This window comes from Oncorhynchus nerka, linkage group LG14 (genome assembly GCF_034236695.1).
Source record: "Oncorhynchus nerka isolate Pitt River linkage group LG14, Oner_Uvic_2.0, whole genome shotgun sequence".
NCBI classification, from domain to species: Eukaryota; Metazoa; Chordata; class Actinopteri; order Salmoniformes; family Salmonidae; genus Oncorhynchus; species Oncorhynchus nerka.
In genome coordinates this window covers 76,166,185-76,190,869 of record NC_088409.1, presented here as the reverse complement: position 1 = coordinate 76,190,869, position 24,685 = coordinate 76,166,185, and the positions used below count along the sequence as shown (strand labels likewise).

Sequence of the window (24,685 nt, the reverse complement as noted above, 5' to 3'; positions counted from 1 at the left end):
ATTTAGGGAGCCTGGTTTCTATTGTGTTTTGTGGGGGGTGTTTTTTGTTTTCTGTTGTGTGTCTGCACCAGCCAGAACTGTTTTCGGTCGTTTCTCTTTGTTATTTTGTTATTTCCGTGTTCATTTAATAAATATGGACACATACTGCGCTGCACCTTGGTCCTCACCTTCTTCCACCGAGGACGGCCGTTACGTGTACATACAGTACATACATGTGCAACACACACCTATGCTCTCTCTCACACACAAACATGCACGCACATACACACAAGCTAGCTAGCTACAGCTTGTTTTTGAGAAAAATATGTTGAACATTGCTTTTGATTTAATGGTCTGCAGAGCACTGTGCTATTGTAGAGATAAAACACGTCTGTTGGGTCTGTATGTAAAAACAGTTAATAAATTACAGAGCTACTCCAAGGAAGGCCAGGAAGACATTAATGTGGAGCATCTGTGGCACGTCAGACAGAGGATCAATGTATTTTTAACCAGGGCCAGGTTTTTTTTATTTACCTGAGGATGCATAAAGAAATGATTTATCAATCCACCGTTTGGCTCCCCCTCTCCACAGGAGAATTAATCAGCTGTCAGACACATGGCCCAGGCAGACAGGGAGGCAGACAGAGGGAGGAAGGGATGAGAAGAGAAAGAGGGGAGAGATGGGGGAGGAGGAGGGTGGCACGAGTCAAATTGGAAACATATCCTTTCAACATGTCTAATCTACGCATATTATCTGTGAAACGGGCAAGGAGAGGCTGATCCCCATGGTTCAAAGCCAAGCTCAATTTGGAGATGAGACCGTGCAGACGCTCCAGCCCAGTTGAGATGAACGTGGACGCACGCGGCTGCCCACTGCTCCAAACCAGCCCTTGACCCTCGCCCCAGCTCTGTACCTTGTCTCAAGGGCTTTGATGTGCGGCTGGTGTGCCTTAGCTACGGCCCATCACCCTGCAGCCTCTATTTTTATCTACATGGGTCCAGGTGGGATTGGATCCAGATGGGCACCTGATCTCCTCCCCTGGGGTGGGCGGGGTCTCCTGCTGATGGAAGCAGTTAACCCCTTCATCACCAGTATGCAGTCTGAAGAGAGCAGAGGATCATGTGAAGTAAATCATGGACATCTCTTAGGCTTTTGTGTGTTTTCTTCGAAAATAATATAAAGTGCATTCTTCCAGCAATTCTAGACGTTGCATTATGTGTAATGGGATTGTGTTTTTAATGAACAATGACTCAGAGATCTACCTTGGTGGTCTATGCTAAAGCAAAATGACCAATGAGACCTGTTGAGTGGTGAGTTTGCAGCCTTGACCACATAATGGACCCAGTTTAAGTGTGGGGGTCAAATGTGAGGATCTAGTGGCAGATCTAAAGTACCTTGGGCCCAGGGTTCCGGGGTTAGCCTAACAGGAAGCCTGGAGGATACACCTTATTAGGTCTCCACTTCCTGCTACTTTGAAGCATCCAGAATGTATGGCACTGGGGTTGGGTGCTGTGCTGCGGATCTGATGGATTTCCTCTCCTTCTCCAAAAAACTCAGCTGATTCTTTTCATGAAAAAGTACATAGAGGGAGAGAGAGAAGAAAAAGAAGAGAGAAGAAGGTGAATAAAATAACCATCTGCTGGGCCTGGGCACTCCCCAAAGCCCAGCCAAACAGTCTGGAAAAAATCACACATCTTGGCAGTACTATAAATATCCTGTGATCCTTAGAACTCAAATGAAACGTAGGAGGATATTAAATAGATCCCATTGCCTGAAAGCCCCTGTATATCAATGCCAGTAGGTACAGTTCCTCGCTAGAAATAGATGCTCAGTGGAAATAACTCTCTCTGAATCCATCACAGATTCACATCTACCAGCACCTCAAATGGTCTTCAGTTCCTCCAAGCCAGTACCTTTAAAAAACGGTTCAGAAAATGCACAGGTTGAACTAGTCACACTGTAGATACCTGAAAGCATGCACACTGGAGACCTGTATGGCAGACATTGTCTTGTCAACCGTCATCTACCAAACATCGTCAACATTTGGTTGATCATTTGAATATTTATTTCAGATCTCATATGCAAATAACTGTAATCAAGCGATGCATATTTGAGCTACCTGAAAAATGTGATGTGGTGAGTGAAATCCAAGTTATAAATGACGTTGAGCCTGGGGTGATACAATGACAAAAACCTCAGTGACAAAACATTGCAAAATCATTAACCATATGGGAAAGATATAGAACATCAAACTTTAGAGTAAACAACCGCATCCAAGTCTATCATGGCTGTCTGCCAACATCAGAGAAGGTGAACAATCTCGGAGTCACACTCAAAACAGTCATTCTTCAGAAACATGTCTATACTAAAAAATAAAATTAACCAATGAAAATTCAGACAAGGAGCCTGTGAGTTTTTTTCTTCAAGTGTGGGCGAGGAGAGGAGAGATGGCGGCTACATTTCTGCAAAATCTGCAAGCTAAAAAAAAGAAGAAAAAAAGTAACACTATGTCTCTCTCTGATATCTGCGTAGATATAGAACTCTGCAGAAACCATGTGATGATGTCATCATGCATGGTGCATATCCTCCGCAGCAGCGGCTTCGTGCCTGCAGGTCGCAGACTAGTGTGAGAGACACCTCACGCTGCTCCGTGCACTCAGCCACATGTTATTTTCCACTACGTGACAGAGCAAACAAGTGGAATGTGTTAAACATACAAAGAAACATGCCAGGCCAAAGAACCACTAGCAATGGGAAAATCTCACAGGGGATGGTATTAGTTTGCTGGGGCATTGCGATCAAACCACACGTTGAGGTTGTTTGTACATTAATGGATAGGATAATTAAACTGTAGAGCTGTATATAAACAAGATCTATATACAGATACTTCACCCACACAGCTATACACTACAGGTCGTTACAGGCTGAAATAAACAAACAACCATCGAACAATACTGGCAGGATATGGGGTATGAAGCTATAGTCAGACAGATCGAGACCAATGTATCTATACCTCTCTGGTTCTAGCCACTGTGTACTGTATGGAATCATGGCTCCCTCTGGCCTCCAGACACTGTTATCTGTCCCCCTCCATCATAGATAGCTCCTCCTCATTCCAGAACCCTAGACTGGGGAGAGACTGAGGAGAGACTAGGGAGGAGAGAGGCAGGCAGGCTCCAGGCTTGACAGATGATAGAGTGGCTCTCCCTTTCTTAAGATATCCTACTATCAGACTGCGGTAACTGTAAAGTATATGCATACTTCTGAAGTAGCCAATTTGCTGAACAGTTGTGGAAATTACTTCAATGTTCAAAGCCCTGGCCCAGTTATCCAAAGACTGTACCTATTTTTAATTTTTACAATGAGTAGGTCTAATCCTGAATGCCGATTGGTTAAAAGCGCATTCCAGCTGGTGTCTATTCCAATTGTTACCACAGGCTAAATCTATGACGTTAAAATGCATATTTACTCTGTTCCATTTGACTGCGCAATCCACTATCTCATCAACCCAGGCAGGGAAATTATAAACGTCATCTCCACTATAAAAAGCATCTCACTTCATTTATTTTAGACCAACATTTAGTTTTCAACAGCGGAGGTTTGTATTAACATTGCTGTCTGTCGCTCCGACATTTCCAACATGGTTTCAATATTCAAATTTGATCCCCAACTGTCCCATAGTAATGAACGTGTAGGGGTCGGGAGTCAGAACGAGATAGAGGCAGGCAGCGTTTCTCAGCCAGTCGAAATCATGAATCAGCTGGAATCATGTTTATGGATACAAAGAAAAGGCAATTGAAAAAAGGTAAAGGGAAATTAAGTGCAGCTAGTTTGCATTCTTTCCAGCTTCAATTTGAAGTTATTGTGTTAACTGTGTTCTTGTGTCCTAACGAGAGAGCATATTTTCTATGCCAAGCGAAATCGTGCCTCATTAGCTCATTGTTATGGATGAATCCAAATAAATGTCACTAGAAAACAGCTTAAACAAAAAAATGGCTAGCTTAGTTAGCGGTGGTGCGTGCTAAATAGCTTTTCAATCGGTGACGTTCAAGTAGTAGTTCCCCTTGCCGCAACGTTTGTGGGGCCGCAGCTTTTGTGGAGCGATGGGTAACGATGCTTCGTGGGTGTCATTTGTTGATGTGTGCAGAGGGTCCCTGTTTCGCGCGAGGGGACGGTCTAAAGTTGTACTGTTACACACACACTCAATTCTTCAATGCTGCGACTTGCTTGCTAGTTGAGATTTCTGTTGAGAGTTTAGCCTACATTTCACTGATTTTAGTAGCAGAAAGTATTTTTTATTTGTGTCCTTCAAGGCAACTGTCAATTATCACGTTAGACTGCGTTTCATTTTTTTTGGGGGGGGGGGGCGGTTTTCGGTTTGGCTATTTGTTTCAAGTGTATTAATCTATAAATGAATATTTTTGCCAAAATTCGGCACAACACCGGCCAGAGATGAGACGAACAACACCCGTGCCAGTATAACCTCCATACACCGGCTTCTCGGGCATTATCACTTAAATAATTTAGCCTGGCTGGATAAACTGTTGGTGTGCACAGTAACAGAAAAGAATGGGAGCAGAATAAATTAATTAGAAAACACTTCGTGTTAGATTATAAAAATGAAAATACATAAAACATGTTAAACCTCAAATACATCAATGTAATGTATATAATAATAATATATTAATACATGATAATAATAATGTATATTGCGGTGACATGGATATCTAATAGTGGCTGGGTAGATGAATGTCCAAACCTAGTCTTCTATACGTTCATGTGCTCAAAGGAAGTTGATTGAAAACACTTTTTATGAAGATTTGATGTAATGACTCATTCTAATAAAGGTAGTGTGTAGATAGTCATCTCTGTTTGTGCATATTAAATATAATGGCTGAATAATCATTTACCTTTCAGTCTGGAAGGCAAAGGTGACTTTGGTGCTTCTCCAAGTCATGTCCATAAAAACAAAGGCCATTATAGAGGAGAGAGCGGTGTGGAGGTTGTCACGTAGGCCTACATTGATATACAGTACCTGCCAGATTACTGTAACAAGCTTAATTCTTGATTTATCTTATTTTAGCTAAGCATTGGTGGTGTTGTTGACAACTTGACACACTGGTTCTTAGTACAATTACATATAGTAATGTGCTGTGGATGAGAACGCTTCAAAATGAAACATGAAACCCTCCTGTTTGTCCTCATGGAAGAGTTGACATGCTGGTCATATTGAGTACAAAAATAACAACGTCCTCCACTCCCTACAACGCATGATGATATTTTGGAATTGTTTGGTCAAGTTGCCAAGTTACTATCAGCATGAAAGGCCTTAGATAAACACATTTGATTAGACCTGAAGGTCTAGCACCCACTCTGGAGAGGACAGGAGAGTGTGCAGACTCCAGCCAAGTGTTCCACTACCACCACTACCATACACCAGCAGCAGCCGCCCAGCCGGGCAGGAAACATCTGGGAGGCTCACAGCAACTGATGCCTGTGTGAGATAAGAGCAGAGAGAGTTTACCCCCCCGTCTGTCTGACTGGGCGTTTTTACATCCAGGTGGGCCGTAACCTTGGCTCAAACACCCACAAGTTCCGGGACGGGACAAGCATCTGGATTTGGATGTTGTCAGTGACTTGGGGGCTCATTGTCTGTGGTCTCATTTTGATCCATTGTCAGACAGCCTCTCTGGGGGCCCTTTTTAACAATGTTTTTGCTTATCCAGGTGTTTGCATCATTTCCTTTCATAGTTTAGTTGATGGGGGTGGGGGGTGCAACAAAGAACAAAATATGTATCAATGGTCCACCATTCATGCATTATCCTCATTCCACAGCTCTTTGTTGAGTTTGAATGAATTTGTTGAATTTCTTTATTGAATTATTGTATCAACTTTGCATTCTTCCTTCTCAATCGTTGAGAAAACACTGCATTCCAGCACGTGATGTTTACATGAAACTTTTTGAGTTTTGGAATTAAGGCTCTAAAACATCTTTGGAGACCGTCGTCTCATTAACAAAAATAGTAATATTTTTGAATTTGGCTCAGATTAGCTGTTGATCACTTCACAAATGGAAGGCGTCAAAACATTGGAGAAAAAAGCAGACTGAATATAAAGAAAGTGTGTCATGCCCACCGATGAAGCAAAGCCCACAGGGGAAGGTAGGTTCCTGTTTTACTATAAAAAGGCCTCTCTGGGGACCTGAGATCTTAAGTGAGACTGGCTGAAATCTCTGTAATCAGAGACAACTATGCTGCTAGCGCTAGCCTTATTCTTTATAGATTGATAAATAAAGGTCTCCTTGCTTTCCAAACACAGACTTCTTTGTTTGGTATATGGACATTACATGGTATAAGCCTATCCATATTCAGATACACTAAATCATGTCATAAAAAAATAAAAATAATCAACCATTAATCATATGCAATTGCGAAAGCTATGTTTTTCCACCCCCGCCACCCCCGTGATTTTCATTTGAGAAAATAATTAGACCTATTTACAGTACATTCACAGAACATATTTTCCATATACTAAGAGACAACAGTATTAAAGTGAATAAAATAGAATATTCAAAAATAAGCGGAGGCTACATTCAATTCAAAGCATGACCTTTAAGCAGAGACATGACTAAATTGATTTATTATGAGTAGCATGACCAATCAAGTGGATGTTGACTGGAGTTTCCACTTTCCATTGATGTGTGTGCACATAGGCCTACTCCATCCCAACTCATTGTGATCCAGCCAGGAAGATGAGTATAGAATGTAACAGGTCCAGACATGACTGGTGGTCCAGTGGCAGTCTATGCTCTGCTCTCTCTCTCCAACACACCCTGCCTTTAGCCCTGGATAATTAGGAGAGATGACCAAACAGCCCCCAGATGACTGCCCGCTAGCTCACAAACAGGAAGTGGAGGAAAGGACAACGAATGAAAAGAGGAAGGGGGGCTGTGGAATGAGGTGGATGGGATGACGACAAAAGAATAGGAGGAAATCCACCATTATAAATAGGAACCGGAACCACCCCACAGTGGATACGGTGCATGGGGTCAAGGAGTCATGGTCGGTGGCTGAGAGACAATAGGAGAGACTGAGGGGGGGAGAGGGCCGGTGGAGGTGTGGGAGATGGGGGGTGGGCCAGAGAGGGGGAGCCAGAAGCCCCCGGCTCAGCTCCTCATTTTGGGGGGCTATTTACCCCAACCAGCACTCCACTGAAGCATCATCACAACTTTTCTAACCGGACACTTCCAGGAGGAAATCCTCGCCCTGCCTAGTCAGACGTAACATGTAATCATCATTCTGCACTTTCTCACTATGCACTGTCTTACTGCATTGGTAGTGATTTGTAAGCAAAGATACTGCCTACACATTGCTGAAGTAGATGGCATTAGCCTGCATCAAGTTGTTCTATTGACACATTATCTAGTCAGTCATTCTTTTAGAATGATGTCAGTTTATTTAAAACAAAGTTTACTTCCAGTAACTTCCAGTCAATGAGCTTCTGAGGGTACAGAAAGTGAATGTTTTACAGTTCAGCACCTGCTGTCAAGCTCTCTCACTTTTTATTGTTGAATACGTTTGAGATTAAATTATCACTGTCAATGAACTTGAGATCACCACAAATGACATGAGAGACAAAATATTCCCATGGCCAACGTACAATCGTTATCTTGAAAGACATGCTCATAGATAAAAAATGACAGGTGCCATTTTGACAAAAATAGCAAAAGGTCTTTGGGCATTTTTCGGATCAAGCTTCAATTACAGCATTTCAATTGGCTCTGACAAGTTCAACTGTGGTACATAAAATGATAATAGTCTAGGAGATAATCGAAATTTCAAACTGGGTTGAAAACTGCCACTGTCAAAAAGACAAATGGCCAGGTCAGAACAGGGGTCAAAACTCAAACGGAATATTCAGTTGAAAACTTGCCCATGCATTTAGCATATATTTGAATGATCATGATTTAATTTTACATCGCAAACTACCTTGGAAAACATCTTATTCTAACTGTGAAATTTAAGTACATTTTTATTTATTTTAACTGTATGGTAGCCTTAATATAATTATGACTCAACTTTTTGACTCAATATCTGATGAAATAAAGATACAAAACTGTAAATCAGTGGTTGGCCGTGACATAATCTTACCTGTCTCACCTGTACCACGTGTGGGATTTAGTGGCTTAAGAATTTGGGATAAGCATAGCAAATACTTCCTCATCCTACATGTATTTGGCCAACCAACATCTCAATGGCCTGGTTTAAGCAATCAAATATGTCTACAAGGGGGTTCCTTTACTGAGAGGGAGGAGGTTTGGTAACATGGTGAGAGTCTAGGGCAGAATGTAGAGGGCCTTTCCCCTTGTAGCTGTTAACAGCCAGGGTCCTGATCTCCAGGACGTTAAAGACTCTCCAGGGTTTAGGACTGTAACCAGAGAGTTGGAATAACAGAACAGGGAACACCGGTGGTGCCTCACGCAGCATGGGCAGAACCCAACTCTGTGCTCTTGCAGAGGGTCATGGGGAGGGGTCTCAGGGTGGCTGGGTTAGGGTCAGAGGAGTCCCCCACCCTGGAAGCGTATATCACAGAGAGACTTTAGATGGGCCAGGAGACCCGGGAGAGAAGAGAGGGAGGGGCTTTTTGAGTTACAGACCCAAACGTGTCAGGCTTTAGCCAGGAGATCAGCGGTTCAAAGGTGGACACGCCGTCTGCCTTAACTACCAAGGCAGGGCCATGCCCAGAGCAGAGCATCAGGCATGCAGGCCAGACCAGGTCATAAATATTATAGCCCTCATACCAACGCACTACTCTCCTTTTCCCCACTCATATGGGACCACAGACACCAGGCCTTAACTCATTTTTTAAAATGTAACCTTTATTTAACTAGGCAAGTCAGTTAAGAACAAATTCTTATTTTACAATGACGGCCTATCCCGGCCAAACCCTCCCCTAACCAGGACAGCGCTGGGCCAATTGTGCACCGCCCTATGGGACTCCAGATCACGGCCGGTTGTAATACAGCCCGGATTCAAACCAGGGTCTGTAGTGATGCCTCTAGCACTGAGATGCAGTGCCTTAGACCACTGCGCCACTCAGTGGCTAGAGTTCAAAATATGGGTCTGGGTGAACCCCAGTCCCTTAAAATAAGAAAGCTGTGGTACTTCTGAAGACCAATTAGAACAACAATGGGCCTCCATGTAAGAGACTTAAGAAAGCTGTGGTACTTCTGAAGACCAATTAGAACAACAATGGGCCTCCATGTTAGAGACTTAAGAAAGCTGTGGTACTTCTGAAGACCAATTAGAACAACAATGGGCCTCCATGTTAGAGACTTAAAGGAGAAGTTAGCTTTTTTATAACCAAATCTGGGCCTAAGCAATGATTGTCTATTATATTTACAGGATAGTCAAGTGACCAGTCTAACAATGGAAATACATATCCTCAAAGATGGAAGGCAGGCGGGAAGAGGCGAGATTAGGTGGGACCCTTCTAGCCAATGAGAGGACAGATACGCATGTGCACAACAGGCCATATGTCACGCCTTGGTCTTAGTATTTTGTGTTTTCTTTAATTATTTGTTCAGGCCAGGGTGTGACATGGGGTTATTGTATTGTCTTATTGGGGTTTTTGTAGGCATTGGGATTGTGGTTGATTAGGGGTGTGTCTAGTATAGGCTTGGCTGCCTGAGGCGGTTCTCAATCAGAGTCAGGTGATTCTTGTTTTCTCTGATGGGGAACCGTATTTAGGTAGCCTGGGTTTCACTGTGTATTTCGTGGGTGATTGTTCCTGTCTCTGTGTAGTTTCACCAGATAGGCTGTAATAAGTTTCACGTTCCGTTTGTTGTTTTGTATTTATAAGTTATTTCATGTATCGCGATCCTTCATTGAAGACATGAGTAACCACCACGCTGCATTTCGGTCCGACTCTCTTTTGACAAACAAAGAACGCCGTTACAGAATCACCCACCACACTCGGACCAAGCAGCGTGTTAACAGGCAGCAGTGAAGGGAGGACGTTATGGACAGCAGAGGCTTGGAGTATACGACGTGGGAAGAAATAGACAGGTGGGCGGCCGACCCAGAGAGAGTGCCTCTCTTCTGTGCGCCTCGCCTGTTCAGCACAGCCAGAGCCTTCCTTCCCTCCTGCGCTGTCGGAGTCTCCCGCCTGTTCAGCGCTATCAGAGCCTTTCTCCTCTCCTGCCTGTTCGGAACAGCCTGAGCTGCCAGTCTGCAGGGAGCTGTCAGTCTGCAAGGTGCTGTCAGTCTACATGAAGCAGCCAGAGCTGTCAGTCTGCAAAGAGCTGCCAGTCTGAAAGGAGCTGTCAGTCTGCAAGGAGCTGCCAGTCTGCAGGGTGCTGTCAGCCTGCATGGAGCAGTCAGTGCTGTCAGTCTGCATGAAACAGCCAGAGCTGTCAGTCTGCAAAGAGCTGCCAGTCTGCAAGGAGCTGCCAGTCTGTAAAGAGCTGCCAGTCTGCAAGGAGCTGCCAGTCTGTAAAGAGCTGCCAGTCTGCAAGGAGCTGTCAGTCTGCAAGGAGCTGCCAGTCTGCAGGGTGCTGTCAGCCTGCATGGAGCAGCCAGAGCTGTCAGTCTGCATGAAGCAGCCAGAGCTGTCAGTCTGCATGAAGCAGCCAGAGCTGTCAGTCTGCATGAAGCAGCCAGAGATGTCAGTCTGTATGAAGCAGCCAGATCTGTCAGTCTGCATAGAGCAGCTAGATACGCCAGTCAGCCATGATCTTCTAGATCTGCCAGTCAACCAGATTCTTCCAGATCTGCCAGTCAACCAGTCTCTTCCAGATCTGCCAGTCTGCATAGAGCAGCTAGATCTGCCAGTCAGCCATGATCTTCTAGATCTGCCAGTCAACCAGATTCTACCAGATCTGCCAATCAACCAGAATCTTCCAGATCTGCTAGTCAGCCTGAATCTTCGAGATCCGCCAGCCAGCCAGGATCTACCGGAGCCTACTACCTACCTGAGCTTCCTCTCAGTACGGGGCTTCCTCTCAGTCTCGAGCTGCCCCTCAGTCCCGAGCTGCCCCTCAGTCCCGAGCTGCCCCTCAGTCCCGAGCTGCCCCTCAGTCCCGAGCTGCCCCTCAGTCCCGAGCTGCCCCTCAGTCCCGAGCTGCCCCTCAGTCCCGAACTGCCCCTCAGTCCCGAGCTGTCCCTCAGTCCCGAGATGCCCCTCAGTCACGAGCTGCTCCTCAGTTCAGTGGGGTTCTGGGTGAGGACTATTAGGCCATGGTCGGCGGCGAGGGTGGATTATCCCAGGACGCGAAGGGGAGGAACTATGACTTTAATGGAGTGGGGTCCACGTCCCGAGCCGGAACCGCCACCATGGACAGACGCCCACCCGGACCCTCTCTATGGTTTTGAGGTGCGTCCGGGAGTCCGCACCTTAGGGTGGGGGGTTCTGTCACGCCTTGGTCTTAGTATTTTGTGTTTTCTTTAATTATTTGTTCAGGCCAGGGTGTGACATGGGGTTATTGTATTGTCTTATTGGGGTTTTTGTAGGCATTGGGATTGTGGTTGATTAGGGGTGTGTCTAGTATAGGCTTGGCTGCCTGAGGCGGTTCTCAATCAGAGTCAGGTGATTCTTGTTTTCTCTGATGGGGAACCGTATTTAGGTAGCCTGGGTTTCACTGTGTATTTCGTGGGTGATTGTTCCTGTCTCTGTGTAGTTTCACCAGATAGGCTGTAATAAGTTTCGCGTTCCGTTTGTTGTTTTGTATTTATAAGTTATTTCATGTATCGCGATCCTTCATTAAAGACATGAGTAACCACCACGCTGCATTTCGGTCCGACTCTCTTTTGACAAACGAAGAACGCCGTTACACCATAGAGATAGATAGAGGACTCATCTTTGTATCTGTGCCACAATTGCATCTCTGACAGCATTTTCATCAGCTGAACACTCCCAACTCATATGAATCCACACGCAGTTGACTGTTTTAAAATGGTGGAAGCCCTCAATGGCAAGGTCGACGCTAAAACAGATTATATCCATGATGAGTCCTCTATATATCTCTATGACAACAGGCACAACTCCAATTTTTGTATTTGTTTTTTCAAAGTTGACAAAATGCCATGTGCGTCCACTTATATCAGTGTATTTGTAACAACCTAATTATTATGAGACTTGTATTCAATAAAATAAGCCTCACGTAGAAAATTAATAATGACATTTTTTGTCATTTTTTGCCAAATTCTTCACTGTCTCATAGATTTTTTGTTGTTGATTTTTTTAGACCTCCATACAAACATTTCTCACTTCGTGGGCTTTTTTTTGTGGAAAAATTTTGGGTGTAGTAAAACCTCTTGCTTCTTCCTCTCTGACCTAACCCATCTCTTTCCTGGCAGCGTGGCCCTTTAACTCACACCTGACATGGAACACTCTGCCAGTCTGTTCCAGGTGATAGCAATTACTGTCAATTCAGATGGTATCATATTGAGTAGTCACACAACTATTTACAGCAAGCGCACAGTTGGCAAAAATGAAAGTTTTCAAAGAATGAGTCTGATATTCCAAAAATAACATTTGCAGTATTTGTAAAGCACTAACTGCTGAATATATCCATGGTATCCATCAAGATGGGGAGGCTGAAATAAGCATGTCCTCTGTACAAGCCCAGTGCAGAGCAGTGTGTCCCACTCAAATGCAGAGTAGTATAAATCTGCACTAGAACCAGTCTAGAGACCAACACCCTGTCACCCACATAATCTCTGATCTAACCTAGCATGCACCTCCTCGCCTGAGTAGTGCAATGGAAACATTGAAAGGTCAAGCTGGGTGGCGGTTGGTTACTTGTGAATGTGAATAGGAGAGAGGTAGAAAAGGGACTAGGCGTTGTATATGCAGTGTGTGTGTGCTTATTGAAGTTTTAGCACACACACACACACATTTTTTCAAGCCTCGCACCTTCACAGGGAGCCGGTAAACAAATGCTGTGGATCCCTTGGGTGCGGTGCTCGGCGAACCACAGAGGCTTCATTTGCTCCCTCTTGTCTCAGTCTGCGGGTGTGTATTTCAGTCCTTCTGAAGGCACAAAGGTAACACACACACACACACACACAGTACCTTGCAACAAGAGGACCAAAATAACAGGCACCTGTTGCTGTACACCACAATGTCTACAACAAGGGCCAAATTAGAGCATCGTACTAGCAACAACAAATTCAATCACGTGTGCAACGCTGGCCTAGAATAAACTACTTCACGCAAACCTATGATGTGCTTCATGCAAAAAGCAGCGTAAGTATGAACATTGAATGATGTTGAGAGAAAAAAGAAGCCTTTTATGATGCTACATGCACTCAATGTCTGAATTGAGTTAACCTATTAACCAGGGTTATTGTAAATGTTAGTAATGCAGTCTGACTTTTACATTATCAAACTGATTTCTGACACAAGGGTTTATTATTCGACCCCTATGGTTAGATGATCAGTGGACATACCATGGACATGGAGTCTCATCCACCAAGTATGCAGAGAGACCCAAGAAGACCTGCCTAAGGGTTAGTAAGGGCTATTCTTTAGTTGCAGGCAAATCACAAGGCCTGCAGTACAATGACCACTGTAGCTATGGTTTGATGAACCTCTTGGCAAGCTCATTATTTCAGAGAGATATATAGATTTGAAATATGTGTGGCCCTTGAGATTCACCTAGTGTTCCCGCTAAGCTGTTGACACTGAGGTAAGACCTATCAATAGCACTACACAGAACTGTAGGTCTTTCTGTTTTTACCTTCAGTCATTTATGACTCATTGTAAACAAACAGATAAGCAGAAGACATGTCTGTACGTAGTTAAGCACTACACCACTATTTTGAATGTTCAAAATTAGCACATTAGCAGAAATCAATACCATATAGTGGCCACTGCCTTTGATAGCAAATCAGTTTGGGAGCACGGAGCTATATTTGAAAGCCAAAGTAACCGAAGAAAAATGCGACGCCATGTTGGTGGAAGTTAACCAGAACACCCCGACCCTCGCGCATGCTTGTGAGAGAAGTCATGACTACAGCATGGTTGTCTTCAAACTACTATTTTTGTCATTTGAAGCTAAAAGTTAGATTCATCATCGATGAGAGAAGTTGTTTGTCTCATCTTTTTATCCATGCCTTACATAGTTGGTGGCAACTTTTACATTTCTGTTTGAAATTATGACGTTTTGCCACCATCTTGTTTCCTGCTTACAACGATGCCATCTTGGTTCCTGCTTACAACGACGCAATCTTGGTTCCTGCTTACAACGACGCCATCTTGGTTCCTGCTTACAACGACGCCATCTTGGTTCCTGCTTACAACGACGCCATTTTGGTTCCTGCTTACAACTACACCATCTTGGTTCCTGCTTACAACTACACCATCTTGGTTCCTGCTTACAACTACACCATCTTGGTTCCTGCTTACAACTACGCCATCTTGGCCTCAGTTTGGCCGCTGAAAGGACCAGAGAGGTAAGATTATGTCAGTGAGCTGTTGCTTGCCTACTGCACCTTCACGCTTAATTTATGACTAGTCACTCTAAACAAATATACAAATAACGTAGCCTACCTGTTGAAAGTTATCCACTACCCCACTATTGTCATGGGGTAGGTAAATACGTTCTGACTCATCATTAGCCTGCCTGTTAGAAAGTAGCACATTTATTTCACATGGCTCTGACATTACATCCACATTAATGCAATCCAATAGAGAAAATCTTAGATAAAATAGCCTATTCCCATAACATGTGAAGGAAGTTTTGGAAACTTACAAGTATTTATCAATATCACTAAGTTGTGTAGTTGAAGTTATGTTTCCTGCTTGTCAATGCTTTGTGCTTTTCACTACTAAAACTCGTAGTGGTTGTCTGAACTTGTCTGGTGAGGTAGGGGCTCCTCTAGTGGTGTGTATGAGAATTGCACCATGAGGCAGGGGGCCTTCAGTCAGATTCCCACTGTTAGGTCCTTTTTTACATGTTGTTTTTACATTACATCTCCAGGGGCAAATCTCAATGACATCCTATAATCAATTTAGAAAATAAATACACATTTGTTCAGTGAGCATTTTATGTGTGTGTGTTATAGCAAATGAAAAGCTCATTGGAGGCACATGTTCAGCATTGTGTTGTGCTGTGCAGGAGGTGGAGAAAGCGGGTGCTGCTATTGTGAATGAGTGTGTTGCTGATGTGAGAAAGACAAAAAACATGGTTTGGAGGTGGGTAGCTGGTGGCTGGAAGGGCATGAGAATGTAAACCCCTACTGAGTCCATGGGAACGCACGAGGGGGAATGGTGTTTTTGAGTGAGCTCAATCTAAACCACATTGTCCAATAAACAATAGAATAACATCAAACCATAAATCTGGACATGATCTCTGCCCCACTATGACCACAACGATCTGCTATCCAGTGTCAGTCACTCAGTGCTTTCTGACACCATCTGCAGATGGTCTAAATATGGACTGTACCAGTGGTGGTGGTGTGTAGGGTTGTTACATGATGGTTCCCATTTAGGTTATTTGTGGTGAAGCACATTTATGGGTTTTCTCCCCATCAATCTAAAGGGAAAATATAAGACCTAAAAAGTATTTTACTAATCTGAGATTTGCTGGATAGTCTAATCTACCCATAAACCCAAACATACAGTACATCAAATTAAAGCTCTCTTTCTTCGTTGTGAGATAACATGACATTATATTCGGTTATATTCGGTTCATCTGTTTTTGTTTCATTACTCCCCAACCACCCCACTGTCTGCTGCATGAAAACACATGAGAACATAAGGCCAGGGGACTTAGCATCTACCTCTCTACTGCCACTCAGATTTATACACTTTCATAAAACTGGCCCAAACAGTCTGGCAGGCCCAAATCTCCTATTCTCACCTTTGGGCCGCTGCCAGGAAAGTAATGGTTACGGCTCACCAGAAAAAGACAACACTTCATTTATTAGTATAAATTAGAGGATCATCAAGTGAAAAAAGTGGGGCAGAAAAAGCAATAAAATGGATGAGTGATATGAACAGAGGAGTAGGAAAAAAGGGAGATATTAGACTTCGATGGACACTAGCTCCGGAAGTGAAGCCCACCCTCTTCCCCTCCTCCTCCTCCTCAGAGCACTGAACTCTGGGCCTCATCAGAGCAGAGCTACCTGCCTGCCAGGGATTAGAGCTGGGACCTGTGCTACCCCCCCCCCCCTCTCTCTATCTCTCTCTTTCTCTGTAATGGGAAGCAGCTGGAGCTTCAAGGGTGTAGGAGAACCAGACAGGCCCATTCATAACCCTCCAGTGGGTTTTAATGAAGGCTGTTTCACTACTAGGCCAGGGGAGTGTGGGAGGACGATGGAGGGAGGGTCAACTCCCCCACCCCCATTCCACCTCAACCCCTGTCCGATGAATATGATACCTGAGCCAGATCTCAGACAAGTGACTACAACTTTAACTGAATTTCTTCTCGTTTGTTTTCAGCTTCCTCCAATCTTATCATATTCCCTTTCCATCCATACAATTCTATTGGAAAGAAGGTGAATGCCATGAGCAGAGTGGTGGTTTGAGAGTAACAAACCAGACCAATAAATACTATGAAATGCCTGCTGTGTCAGTAATATTCATAGACCCTGAAAACACCTACTGCTTTTCATTGTTCTGAACTGAAACTCCACACTGTGGACTGACTCATAGAGCTGGGGTAGTACTACTCAGGTTCATAAAGACACACACATTTACAGCATCTATCACAGTGTCAAGTGTCACTCCACTGAGTCATTGTGTGTTGACATTTGATCTTAATACAAAAAAAAACATGTTTCCATAAAATACTTATTGTTGTGTGAGGAGTCTGTCAGGAAAAGTTGAATGCAAAACTCTGTCGTTGGTCGGCTGTTGTCAGAAGATCAAATCCAGATATCTGTTTCCAAGGTCAACACCCCCCTCCCCTTCCCCTCCCATGTATGTGTAGTAGTTATAGTGAGTCAGCTGATCTGAAGTGTCACCACAGCCTTCCAAATGGCCCCTGCTGTTCACTAGCAGCCATCGTGGGCCCTGGAGCATTTCATTTACTGGCTGCTGGGGCCACAGTGAGGAGTGGGGTTGTAGAAAATTTAACTAAACTTTTACGTGGCCCTACCTACCAGGGTTAATGGATCCCATATGTTGTGTTTTGTTGTGTTGTGGGGGATAGACGGGGCACAAGAGGGAGAGAGAGATGGAGGCGTCTCAGGGGAGTGTTCTCCATCTTGTTTTCTCCCAGGGTGGACTGTGTAACCTGAGCTGCTGAAGTTGCTCTGGAGAAACAACCTCTACACCCTGAGGTCAGATCAATGGAAATGCCAATAAATGACTACTTTGGAAACACAGACACACATACGTATATTCTCACACACACGTCTGCACACAGGCACACACACACATTTTCAGGGTGAATGGGTTAGGATCTGGGTTTGTTGTAAACCTCCCACATTCTCTGCTACAGCAGTGGTGGGTGCTAGGCCTTTGATATTTCTCGCCTAGTAACTCTGTGGTTCCTAACCCAGCCTCAGGAATGCCTTCACCAAAAACATATCACAATATGTCACTGCTTTGCCATGTGGTGATCCAGAAGACATCTGATTCATGTCAAATTCTAACTTTCACTAGATCCCTTACAAAACCATAGGTATCACCTAAAAATGTTTCCTCAAACCACAACACACTTGATCTCTCCATGTCCACACTGTAAACCCCAATGTGCTGTCATTACACCAAACTTTTGAGGAAACCCGTTGCACTTAATCTGAGTACAGTTACTTAAAGTCATTTTGTAGTCATTCCTTAAACCGACAGAGTAACTGTGTATGGGGTCCAGATGAAAATTGTATCAGCTTGAACATACATCCGCACTAAGCCACGCCTCAAATATAATTTGCCAGTGTGCCTTGACTTTGAAAGTGAATTGTGGAGTTATCACCCATGACTGTATTTGTAAAGGACAGACATGGTTGTTAAATTCATTCATTTTCAGTCCCGTGGCCTTCACCAAGTGAGTTCCTAGGTGAACATTATCATTATAATTAAACTCTTTATGACATTACATACAGTACCAGTCAACAGTTTGGACACACCTACTCATTCAAGGGTTTTTCTTATTTTTTAAAACTATTTTCTACATTGTAGAATAATAGTGAAGACATCACAACTATGAAACAACGCATATGGAGTCATGTGGTGGTGGCCACCCTTTGCATTGATGACAGCTTTGCACACTTGGCAATCTCTCAACCAGCTTCATGAGGTAGTCACCTGGAATGCATTTCAATTAACAGGTGTGCCTTGTTAAAAGTTCATTTCTGGAATTTCTTTCCTTTTAATGTGTTTGAGACAATCAGTTGTGTTGTGACAAGGTAGGGGTAGTGTCTTCACTATTATTCAACCATGTGGAAAATAGTAACAATAAGAAAAATGTTTGAATGAGTAGGTGTGTCCAAACCTTTGACTGGTACTGTATATCATAAGGCCTTATGTTGAGGTCTAGCAAAGTTATAGTACCCTGGTTGAAGGATTTCCAGGAATCTTCTAACTGGAATTTCTGAAAAACAACTGAATTTTGCAACATACATGCAAATCCCATTATGCTGATTTGTAATTGTGTAATTCCTAATTATGTAATTCCTATTGGAATCCAACAGTTAAAATGTGTATTCACCCGCAGCCTGCATTCATAATGACTGCCAGGGTTAGGAACAGTGTGAGGAGGCTACCTACAGTAAGCCATTTAAACTGGAACAACCGTTTCAGTAAAGGGTGCAAAATGTAACTAAATGACTGGATGAGTTTAGAAATGTCACGTTTTCTCCCTCTCCGGCCTCTAGGTCATCAGGCTGCTGATTATCCTGCACCCCTGTCACCATCACCTGGACTCCATCACCTCCTTGATTATCTTCCCTATATCTGTCACTCCCCTTGGTTCTTTCCTCAGGTGTTATTGACTCTGTTTTCTTGTCGCTACATTGTTTGTGGTTCGTGTTCATTGTTTCTTTTATTTATTAAAACACTCACTCCCTGAACGTGCTTACCGACTCTCAGCTCGCTCATTACAGAATATCACCTCACCTAAGGGAAGCATCAGGGAGTGTTGTTTTGTGTGTGTCAGAGTAATGACGGCTGGTCCGGGAACTGCTACAGGCTCTCATGCCTCAACCAGATCGCCAGGCTCCCCTGCCTCAGCCGGCTCGTCAGGCTCTCATGCCTCAGCCGAGTTGCTAGGCTCCCCTGCCTTAGTCGGATGCCAGGGTCCCCTATTAGTCAGCTCATCTGGCTTTCATGCCTTAGCCGGATCGCTAAGCTCCCCTGCCTCAGCCGGCTCATTGGGCTTTCATGCCTCCGCCGGATTGTCAGGCTCCCCTGCTTCCACCGGCTCGTCAGGTTCTCATGCCTCAGCTGGATCGCCAGGCTCCCCTGTCTCAATCGATCTGTCAGGTTCCCGCGCCCCAGCTGACTCGACAGGTTCCCGTTCCTCAGCTGGCGTGACAGGTTCTCGCGCATCAGCAGGGGTGACCGGTCCGCTCCTGATCCCCCGGGTTCGTCCCCTCTGACGGCATCCTGCACGTCGGGGAGGGGGTACTGTCACCTATAGGCTGCTGATTATCCCGCACACCTGTCACCATCGTCTCGTGCACCTGCGCCTCATGACACTCACCTGGACTCGATCACCTTCTTGATTATCTTCCCTATATCTGTCACTCCCCTTGGTTATTTCCGGAGGTGTTATTGACTCTGTTTTCATGTCGGTGCATTGTTTGTGTTTCGTGTTCATAGTTTCTTTTATTAAAACACTCACTCCCTGAACTTGCTTCCCGACTCTTATGCTTTACAAGAAAAATGTTAGTTTTTGTATCTTTGTGTAGCCTAAGATTGACTAATCACTCAATTTAAATGCAAAAACAATTCCAAAAAATCTACCTGCAGTAATGTGCTGGGAAAATAGTTAATTTGTTATAACTTAAATGTTGTTGATGTGACTACTCATTTAGTTTTGAGTCAGTACTGCATAACATTCTTTATTGACTTTGAGTTCAACTTACTAGAAATAGGGCTGAGGCTGTTGAGAAGAGTTCAGCTAGAGTTGAAGATGAGATTGGTTTTCTTTTGGTTTTCCTGTACTGTTCAGCTCTGGGGTGAGCTAGCCCCACCTCGGCATATGTGCCAAGAATGCTGGAGCTGCTGGGTGTCTCGCTTGGTGAGTTCCTGTCCGAAGGCTCTTCTCATAGTCGTAACATGACCCCCAGTCCAAAAATAACCGCTGTCACTGCTGGAGCTGATGCTGTGAAGCCAGAGAGGCACTAACGCAGCTTGCTTCCTTCCTGAGAGGATGCTCTCGCACTGATAGCGACTTTACGTAGGCTACCCATTCAGTCTCTCACTACCACTGCTGCCACTCTGAGCCTCTGGTAGAGCCCCTGGTGCCTGCAGTATTAGCTAAAAGTTGTGCACTGTCTAGAAGGGGTGCTGAAAGCCACTGTATGTTTGTGATTCTTGTCATTATTGATGACACTTGATGACACATTGTGCTGCCATTTAAGACATTTTTATATTGCTTCTCTGGCCAGTATATTGGACACATCTTGCTGCCTCATTGGATACTTCCATTGGATCCCGTTTCTCACTCTTTGAGAAGAAAATGTCATAAACTAATGAAATATTTAATGTTATACTCTCCAGGTTTTGTTCAGTCTGATTATCTGAAGAAACTTCTTCCTGTTTTGTTTCTGTTAGGATGGTAGATTGGGCTCTGTGGTTTCACAGTTTCTCTCCACTGTGACCTAGACTCAGCAGCTATATCAAGACAGAATGATATTCAGTCAACACTTTCATCAATGTGCTATGACTTGAGAGAGGTCGCCCTCTCTCAAGTCATAGTACATTGATGAAAGTCATCCCTTGGATTTTATCACAAGCGCTTGCAGGGGCCTGGGGGGGGTTGCTGTATCAGAATGAGGGGAGTGGGTGTGGTACAGTAGCTCACTTTGAAAAACTTGACCTTAATAGGCCGATTATATCCACGGGCTCTTCCTTCTTGATCTGCGGAGAGAAGCGTATTTATGCAGGTTTGTCTATGTTGTTTCAGGGAGTTGAGGCGCTCCAGATAGGGCCATTACAGAGTCCTTTGGGTGGCTTGGCCAGCATTTTTCAGACCACTACAAAACCACAGAGTCAAGATAGCACGGAGGTGGAGACGCAAAACCAATAGACGCCCCCCTCTAGAGGTTCACTTGCGAGGGAAAGGAGAAAAAAAGAGGAGAAGTCGTGGCTCAGAATGAGAAAGTCCAACAATGAAATAAATCTGCCCACAGCTTTTGTGTAATGAACATGGATCTGATTTATTTTCTGCATGGCTCTGCAGTTCTGTCTGGGTGCAGAACAGTGCACGCTCTGTTCAGTGCCACACTCAGAGGCCAGGTGTGGGACAGAGCGGCTGAAACAGTTAAAAGTAAATGGAGCGCGGTGGAAATGGATCCCCCTCTAAATTACATGGCCTAGGTTTTTTTTTTACAGGTTTTCCAGGGGTAGAGAGCCGGTGCTTTCTGTCTGCTTAGAGGAAAGCCACAGCATCTACAACAGTCTGGTCAAACCTTTGAACTTTTTGTCCAAACAAAGTGCTTTTCAGAATCATTCGATAATAGACATGACAGAAATACAACAATGGATCTGTTTTCATATTGTGTGTTTATCATTTCACCTCTAGTGTGTAAAACACTAACGCACACTGAAATGTGTGGAATTTGTTTAAAAGATCATATTTTATGACCTTGATCATATATTATAATCTATTATAGATAAAATAATGAACAAGACAAAAAATACTCTGTTATTTCTAAAACAGTAAAACAACATCAAGTCCAAATCTCAGGCCATGGCAATCCTCGCCGTAGGTCCTGATATGAGGCTGGAGGAAAAAGAACTAAAAACAATCAAAGAGGGAGAAATATCATAAACAGATCTACTGAGATTATCAAGGAATGTAAATATTATGATAAATGCCAAGCTCAAGTGCCTGAACTCTTGCGTGGATCTTTTGGCCCAATGTAACCTCCATTTCCATAGGAGAGTACAGTAGAGGAGGGTTGCCAGTTAGAACGGCCAGTTCCCTGGGCCTTATAATGAGCTGCCTCCCTCTCTTACCCCCTGGACCTGGCAACACAGCATCCATCTTGGTTGACTGCCACTGAGGGAAGTGAGGGATAGGGAGCGATAAGGAGGCCAACACTGAGGAGATCCGGTCAGTCTCACAACGACCCACATTCCAGACTATTGGAGGCTGATGATGATCACCAAAAATCATCCAACTGCTTTTATATGATTTATACTGGGAGGAATAACATTTGCCTTTATTTCAACGATAAGTCTGATGATGAAGAATAAAATAGCCTGGTAGTGTTTCTACCTATGGTTATAACACTGTCGTAAAGGATTGATCTGTATGAACAGTAGTACACTTTCTGAACGTCAACTAAATCAAACCTAAGTGGAGCTCAGGCATAGACCCTGGAGACATGTGTAACCTGCACCACCACAGAAGGCCAGTGCAGTGGGATGAAGACAGGGAAATAAAAGCAGAAAGCTGTGAGTTGTCCCTTCTTTACTCCCTGTCATAGAGGGTATCACCTTTCACAGTCTGTGTCTTTGGGGTGATGTAAACTCTGCAGGTGGCTCTGTGGGCTCATAAAGCCTGTGAGCTGAGAGCTTGTCTCTTCTATGTGGAAAGGCCCGGTGATAAAATGGCCTTGAGGACCTGCACAACAATCTGAATAATTTGAATGAGAAAGACATAGAGCAAACAATGTGTCATCTTCAGCACTATATTCCCCTTTTCTACAGTTGTGTAAAGTACTTAAGTAAATATGCTTTAAAGTATTACTTACTACTTTTTGGGGGGTATCTGCACTTTACTTTACACTACTATTTATATTTTTGACAACTTTAACTTTTATTTCACTACATTCATAAAAACAATAATGTACTTTCTACTCCATACATTTTCCCTGGCATCCAAAAGTACTCGTTATATGATAAATGCTTAGCAGGACAGGAAAATGGTCAAATTCATGCACTTACATACTTACTTACATGCACTTAACACATGGTCATCCCTACTGCTTCTGGTCTGGCAGACACTAAATACAAATGCTTTGTATGTAAATTATATCTGAGTGTTGGAGTGTAACCCTGGCTATCCATACATTTGAAAAACAAGACAATGGTGCCGTCTGCTTTCCTTAATATAAAGAATTTGAAATGATTTATACTTTTACTTTTGATACTTAAGTATATTTCAGCAATTACATTTACTTTTGACACTTAAGTATATTTAGAACCAAATACTTTTAGACTTTTACTCAAGTAGTATTTTACTGGGTGAATTTCACTTTTACTTGAGTAACTTTCTATTAAGGTATCTTTACTTTTACTCAAGTATGACAATTGGGTACTTTTTCCACCACTGTTTTTCTAGAACAGGGAACAATTGCACAATACTGGAATGCCTAGACTACAAGCCTTTTCATATCTCAAGTTACGCTGTGTTCCGAGGTGACAAATTGCCTCTCTTGGTGAAATGAGTGCAACCCAGAAAGTGCTGGCAGATGCTATTTAAAAAAAAAAAGATGTAGCAAAAAATGTTTGTCTTTTGCTTGGGGAGAATCAAATGGAGACAAAATGGGAAAAACTAGGACGAGTGTGATCTACTTAAGTTCATGACTTCATGTCCTTAGTGTGTGGCTGTCGACTCGCTGGAGATCCATTTAAACCACATCATCCTCTCAGCAGCTTATTGCTGCCCCCTGTCAAACTATGTGCCTCACTGCAGGCTTGGATCCCTTTTATATGTGTTAGACACACTTATCAGGCTTTTCAATAATGCAAAGTAAATAAAACCCACAATGCAGGATTAACTGTTTAGCCTTGTGTTGGAGTACAAGCCCAGAGTACTCAGCCCTGACATTCGTCCTCGATTATTTTCGACCAACCATCCTGTTTCCACAGTAACTCGTACAACTGCAAATGCAACATTTTTGCGATCCAATGTGTCTTTCATTTGGGTCCACTCTGCTCAAATACACTTGGCCCAAAATATGTGGCCCGCTGCTCCAACAGCACATCGTTTCTATGTACCTCGCTGGCTCTTGTCTCAGTGACCCTAAAGTAAGTCAGACAGGCCCACATGTTCTGAACTCTTGACACACCACTTCTGTCATGGCCTCATGATGACACACAGTATCCAGTTCAACAATTGGACCAGTGAGTTGAAGAGATAGTCACCCTGAACTGAATTTGAACTAGTAGCCAGGCCATTCAATATCCCTGCTTACCCATCAGTTTATATTGATCCCAATGTTTGTCTTTATCCATCCTTTCCAGTGAAGACAGACCCCACTAACCTACGTACAAGAGAGGGTATGTACTGTTTGCGGAAGCCAGCAGAAAGGTTGCCAACGGAAAAGGAGAGGATAAGAAGAGAATCTGTGAGGACAGACAGCTCCTGTACCTACCTGTTGTCCTGTAGTGAGTAGTGACTGGGTCAGGATGTCTGTACTGTACAGGCTACACTACAGCAGTCTGAGCCACAAGCAAACAGACTGATAATGGAGCAGGGAGTGGCAGCCTCAGCCCAGGGCTTGTGGATGTAGCGTGAGTCTCTCTCTGCCAGACCCAGACGCGTGAGGATCCAGTGAAAATCTCCATGGCGAGACACAG

The 24,685-nt window shown here is 43.8% G+C and overlaps 2 long non-coding RNA genes across 2 annotated transcripts; one reads left to right on the top strand and one right to left on the bottom strand.

The window, feature by feature from the left end:
• Positions 1–290: 290 nt before the first annotated feature.
• Positions 291–20,275, bottom strand: LOC135575012 (uncharacterized). Its single transcript, XR_010465675.1, has 3 exons — positions 20,017–20,275; positions 1,375–1,543; positions 291–1,080 (listed from the first exon to the last, which is right to left on the bottom strand). It is a non-coding gene; the product is annotated as an uncharacterized LOC135575012 (long non-coding RNA).
• LOC135559692 (uncharacterized) lies at positions 13,042–19,780 on the top strand. Its single transcript, XR_010458535.1, has 3 exons — positions 13,042–13,491; positions 14,412–14,436; positions 18,805–19,780. It is a non-coding gene; the product is annotated as an uncharacterized LOC135559692 (long non-coding RNA).
• Positions 20,276–24,685: the final 4,410 nt, after the last annotated feature.